The sequence below is a fragment of the Ranitomeya imitator genome, chromosome 1 (genome assembly GCF_032444005.1).
Source record: "Ranitomeya imitator isolate aRanImi1 chromosome 1, aRanImi1.pri, whole genome shotgun sequence".
In the NCBI taxonomy this organism is placed as follows: Eukaryota; Metazoa; Chordata; class Amphibia; order Anura; family Dendrobatidae; genus Ranitomeya; species Ranitomeya imitator.
In genome coordinates this window covers 1,187,320,843-1,187,327,831 of record NC_091282.1, presented here as the reverse complement: position 1 = coordinate 1,187,327,831, position 6,989 = coordinate 1,187,320,843, and positions in this window count along the sequence as shown.

Sequence of the window (6,989 nt, the reverse complement as noted above, 5' to 3'; positions counted from 1 at the left end):
ACAGATCTTCAAAGGGGAAAATTATTAACTGATAATTGGCATAAGAAAAGTTGCAGATGATGTGGTGTAACATATTTGCACCAAAACTTGGAACTTTTTTTGGCAGTCATAATCTCTGTCTTTCTGACATTCCTATCAAGTTTGACCCCTTTGCGACCTATGATATATAGGTCTGATAGGAACTGATCAGCTGTCATGTGCCCCAAACAGCCGCGAGAGGAATCGCTATCCACACCCGGCTGTGAACATGTTAAATGCCGCTACCAATCTCTGACAGTGTCTTCTAAAATGCACACGTGCATCACTAACTCCATGACAGGAGACCCTCGTGCTTGTCATTGCCAATCTGCTATGAGTGCTGCTCCGTGGCTGGCGTTCACAGCAGATGATGATTTATTATTATTATTATTATTATTATACATTTATTATTATTATACATTTTTATAGCGCCATTTATTCCATGGTGCTTTCCATGTGAAAAAGGGGGCAAATATAGGCGAGTACAATAAACATGAGCAAAAAAACAAGGCACACAGGTATATAAGGAGGGAGGACCCTGCCCGCGAGGGCTCACAGTCTACAGGATATGGGTGAGGATACAATAGGAGAGGGTGGAGCTGGTTGTACGGCGGCTCAGTAGGTTGAGGATCACTGCAGGCTGTAGGCTTGTCAGAAGAGGTGAGTCTGAAGCCCTGTTATGTGTAGCACAAATTATCAAAAGATCGCAGCTTCAAGTAGACTGTAGAAGAAAGTGAAAATTAAATGAAATGTTTTTAAAAATATTTAAAAATTAAAAAAAATAAAAGTTCAAATCACCCCCCATTCGCCCCATTCAAAATAAAACAATAACAAAAATAAAAAATACATATATTTGGCATCAAAATGTTAAAAATGTCCAATCTAGCAAAACATAAAAATTATTAATCTGATTGGTAAATGGCGTAAAAAGAAAAAAAAATCAAAACTCCACTAATATGTTTATTTGGTTCACCGCAACATTGAAATAAAATGCAAAAATAGACCATATCTACCCGAAAATGGCAGGTCAGGTTTAGCATTTAGTGACCATGGTAAAAAAAAAAAAAAAACTATTGTGGAACTTTTTTTTGCAATTTTTCCACACTTGGAATTTGTTTATCATTTTCTAGTACACTACATGGTAAAACCAATGGAGTCTTTCAAATGTAAAACTCGTCCTGAAAAAAACAAGCCCTCTCTTGGCCATATTGATGAAAAATAAAAAAAAAGTTATGGCTCTGGGAAAAAAGGGAGCAAAAAGCAAAAAAAAAAAAAAAAAAGGAAAATCCCAAGTAGGTGAAGGGGTTAAGTTATTATTATTATTATTATTATTATTATTATTCAGATAGTGATACCAATCTGCATTGACTCGTTTGCAACCATAATTTTATTTTATGACTTTAAGGGCTCGTGCAGCAGTCACTACAGTTATATAATTGGGGGTAATAGTTACTGTTAGGCAAGATGATATCATTCACGTGTATTGGCAGGCTCGTATGGCCGTAAGAAATCTTGGGCCAGTAACATCCGCAAATCGCTGACATGACTGCCTCTGTGTGCAGCTGGCTCAGTTTTATGCAATGGAAGAGGCGGCATTGAAGGCATTCTAGATTATTATCTGAGGACAGCCTGGTATATTTTCAAAAATCTAATAATCACAATCAGTAGTACATGACAAGACCCCATATATTCTAGCATAAATCCATTGTTTTATTCTAGTTGGCAGTGATGGCAGGTCCTTTATGTTCAAGATTCTGGATCCATATGACTTCTATTTTGAATATGGAAATCATGTAAAATTGCTGAAAACAAATTCCCAGATCTTTAGTACCACAAGTATATTAGACTAAAGTCTGCTAAATTGGCCGATAGCATTGGCATTATACGACACTAATGTATATGGGGGCTTTCCAACCTTCCACAGACAAACCATGTCAGGAATTGTAGGGCTGGGACGTTGGATTTCCAGCAACTACTCCTTTTGTTCTCCAAGACACGACTCACTATGTTCAGTTTGTCAGTGACCTTCTCGTAGACTCTGTTAGGGTAGGATTACGAGACAAATGTCTCCACATCTGAGAAAAACGATCTGATTATTTTGATCAGTGTGACGTCAGTTTTACTCGGATGTGGAGAGAAAAAAAAAGTTTCTCCACCTTCTCCATTCTGTCAGTCCGTGAAAATCAAACCACATTCAAATGTCATCCAAGTGCAGTCTGACATTTTTCATGCAGCCATAGATTTACATGCCTGATTTTGATCTGACACTCAGATCAAAATCGAACATGTCTCCGATTTTTTCCATGGACCACTCTGTACGAGGAAAAAAATCGGACACGTGTCCCATTGAATACCATAGGTACGAGTGCTATCCGTGGAAACCACAGATAGCACTTGTCCGAGAAAATTGGTTGTGTGCTCAGGCCTATAGACAAAGAAATGGAGTTAAGGTCTTCAGGCCTGACAAATCTTGCAGGAGAACAGACTGGAACAAAATACTGTATAGGGGAGTAAGTAAGCCAGACACACGGAGTGTCTTTTGCTTACTATGCAGCAGGGAATTTTGCCATCACCTAAACCCAGAATGTCTTTTCACGTAGGATATAATATATACAAAAACTCCGGCAAGCCCCTGGAGAATGTTGGATCAGCAACATCCACTGTAGCAACGAATATCCTATTCTTTATTAATACATCACATAATACAGGGAGACAGCATCATAATGTGATGGGATAACAGAAAAGAAGATACTCTTTGCTACCATGGATGTTTTTGTTGCACTTTTCATTTTTGGAGCTTATGGACAATTGTGATCATCTTATTTTTGGCATATTTGCAACCACTACCTACTTATCAATTTACACATGCCATTTTTCTAGTCATTATTATTATTATTATTTATTGTTATAGCGCCATTTATTCCATGGCGCTTTACATGTGAGGAGGGGTATACATAATAAAAACAAGTACAATAATCTTAAACAATACAAGTCATAACTGGTACAGGAGGAGTGAGGACCCTGCCCGCGAAGGCTCACAATCTACAAGGGATGGGATAATCACAGACCTTTGACTAAATGGCCCTCCAGACTCGAATTTGCAATGGAGGTGCACTATAGATATTTATATAATGTTCCAGCATCATGTATTACAAGGATAGATGACTTCTGATTGGCTGATTCAGTTTCCAATTTGCTACCATTACAAAGTGAAACTCTCATTCAATTTGTTATTATTTTTTATTGCTTTATTTAATAAATGTGTTAAAGTCGTTTTGTGGCATTACTAATAAATAAGTATTACAAGCAACATGCAGTTCTTTCTGCACATGGCGCTCCAACTCCATTCTGAATAAATAGAGATTAACATCTCTATCCATAATTATATGACTTTACCTTCTTGGTTTCACAATTTCAATTTTGGGGAGAGCATAAAAGTATTGCAATAAAGTCATGTCCACATGATATAAGGTGACCAACCCCTTTAAATTCATTGCTAAGTCATAATGCCTCTCTCAAGAATCAGTCGTTACATTACTATTGCCACTATAGGTCAAATATTAGACCAGGCTTTATTCCATTCTTGCGTTGACTTCTATAACTCCTGGTATTCCTACTTTGGTAGCCAAACTGGTTCCAATCCAGTTCTCAGCTTGGGTCTTCTGATGGGTGTCACAGTTTCTTGTTTCTATCTGAGACCTTGGTAACACCACATTAAGGCTGGTTTCACATTGGCGTTTTTTCGGGTGCGTTTTTGCGGTAAAAAACGCAAAAAAACGCATGGTGAAAAAACGCATGTAAACGCGTGTAAACGCTGCGTTTTTTTGACGCATGCGTTTTTGCATGTGGTGAAAAAAACGCGGAGTTTTACCGCGTTTACATGCGTTTTTTCATGCGTTTGCGTTTTTTAAACGCATGCAGAAAAATGTGTGACAACTGCCAATCATCAAAATAAAGTAAAAAACCCACTATAAACAGAAATAGTTAGGGTTAGGGTTAGGGTTAGGGGTAGGGTTAGGGGTAGGGATCATAACCCTAACCCTAAAGGGATCCTACCCCTAACCCTACCCCTAACCCTAACCCTACCCCTAACCCTAACCCTAAGGTATCCTAACCCTAACCCTACCCCTAACCCTACCCCTAACCCTACCCCTAACCCTAACCATAAGGGATCCTAACCCTAACCCTACCCCTAACCCTAACCCTACCCCTAACCCTAACCATAAAGGGATTAGGGTTAGGGTTAGGATCCCTTAGGGTTAGGGGTAGGGTTAGGGTTAGGGGTAGGGTTAGGGGTAGGGTTAGGGGTAGGGTTAGGGGTAGGGTTAGGGGTAGGGTTAGGGTTAGGATCCCTTAGGGTTAGGGCTAGGGTTAGGGGTAGGGTTAGGTTCCCTTTATCACCTTTATGCTGGGGGGTGGCATATCAGTGTGTTTTCTGGTTTTTTAATAAAAAAACGCATGCGTTTTTTACCGCAAAAAACGCATGCACCAAAAAACGCATGCGTCCCCATTGACTCCAATGTATTTTTTGACCCAAAAAAAACGCATGAAAACGCATGCGTTTTTTTTTGGTCCAAAAAACGCTTCTAAAAATACTACAAGTAGCATTTCAGAAAATGAACGCATGCAGTAAAAAAACGCATGCGTCCAAAAACGCGACCAAACGCGTACACAAAAAAACGCATGCGTTTTCAATGTTAAAGATAGGGAAAAAAAACGCATGCGTTTTTTTGAAAAAAAACGCTGCAGACAAAAACGCAAGTGTGAAACCACCCTTAGAGCCACAACCTTTACATGGTCTCAGGTCACAGCAGAGATGATCACCTCCAGGTGCAGCTCTACCGACTGTCTCAGGTCACAACTAAACTTTGTATATACTATCGTGGCCTTAAGTGTTGGCACCATTTAAATTTTTCACAAAAATGAAGTATTTTTCCTAGAAAATGATTGCTGTTACACATGTTTAGTTATACATATGTTTAATACATTTGTGTGTATTGGAACAATACAAAAAAAACTGAGAAAAAAAAAGGAAAATTAGACATAATTTCACACAAAATCCCAAAAATTGAACCGACAAAATTGTTGTCACCTTTCCAAAATTGTGGGTAAACAACTTTATTTCAAACATATGATGCTCGTTCAAACTCACCTGTGGCAAGTAACAGGTGTGTGAAATATGAAAATCACACCTGAAACCAGATTAAAAGTTGGGAAGTTGACTCAGTCTTTGCATGGTTTATCTGTGTTACATTAAGCATGGTGAACAGAAAAAGAAAAAAAGAACTGACTGAGGACTTGAAAGCCAAAATTGTTGAACAATATCAACAATCTTAAGGTTACAATCCATCTCTAGAGATCTTGATGTTCCTTTATCCACGGTGTGCCAACATAATCAAGAAGTTTACAACCCATGGCACTGTAGATAATCTCCCTGGATGTGGATGGCAGAGAAAAATTGATGAAAGGTTGCAATGCAGGATAGTCCGAATGGTGGATAAGCAGTCCCAATCAAGTTCCAAAGAAATTCAAGTTGTCCTGCAGTCATAGGGTTCATCAGTTTCAGCATGAACGATCTGTCGACATTTGAATTTAATGAAACGTTCTGCCAGGAGACCAAGTAGGACCCCACTGCTGAGACAGAGGCATAAAAAAGCTAGACTGCAGTTTACCAAAATGTACGTGAGTAAGCCAAAATCCTTCTGGGAAAGCATCTCGTGGACATAAGAGAATAAGATAGAGCTTTTTGGTAAAGCACATCATTCTACTGTTTACAGTCATATATATTGGAGATTCAAAGATGATTTGAGGTTACTTTGCTGCCTCTGGAACTAGGTGCCTAGACTGTTTGCAAGGCATCATTAAATCTGAAGATTACTAAAGGATTACTTACAGTATAGTGTCCAGTGTCATAAAGCTGGGTTTGCGTCTCAAGTCATGGGTCTTCTGTAACACCCCAGGTAACCGGTTGTTACAGTGATGTTGCCTTCCTTTCAGAGAGGGTGATATTATGCCTGGAGGCAAGGAGGATTCCCTTTACCAGGTAATACACCTACATGCAACACATTCTGAGTCCAGGCCAGAAGGGGGAGCTCTGAACCCAGATTCAGGGGAGCTTCCCCAGCTTTAACTACTCTGGTCTGGAGGAGGAGTTAGACAGTTGGTCCAGGGAGACCAGAGGAGAAGGAAGTCTGGAACAGACTGTGAGAGCAGGGAATGGAGCTGTGCAGCCACAAGTGGTGCTGCAGCTCCAGGAGCAGAAGAGAACCTGAAGGGTTGCAGTGATAGCACGTATTTGAGGGGAGAAGTAAAGGAGAACCAGGGAGCTGGAGGGGAACTGTGACCGGGCACCCTCCAAGCTCAAGCACAGAAACCAGCCACCGGGAGCCCGAAGGCTGTGTCGCACTTCAAGTCCCACAGCAGAACCGGAAGGACAGAGGATTGTACATCATCTGTCCACTTCCACACCCAAAGGTGCAGCAGTACATAGAGCCTGGGTCGTGATAGAGACCCTGTAAAAAGGCTCGCATTGCCCAGCATATGGGTTACTGTCCCAGGACAGGAGAGAGAGGACTTTGTACGGGAGCCATAGGCAGCAACGACCTCGCAAAAGAACGTGAGTAGAAAGGCTTGCAAACCTCACCTGGGAGAGGGATCCACCATTGCCTCCATGCTGGCCGGACCACATCAACACCTGTTGCTGGTTCCCTGGATGGTGGCTACTACCAGGGCTGCCATCAGGGCATTACTGCCCTGACTGGCGCATGGGGCCCGGTCAGCAGAGGTCCCGCATCGGGCCCCAGCGGCAGGATTTACTGAACCCTGCATTCAAGATGCAGGGTTCAGTTACACTCCATTGCCGTGCGAGCCCGGGCCCGCATGGAAATAGTTAAAGCAGCCAGCCAATAGGAGGCTGGCAGCTGATGTCAGCGCGCACGTTGCTGGCGTCTGACATCATCGTCATTTGCCAG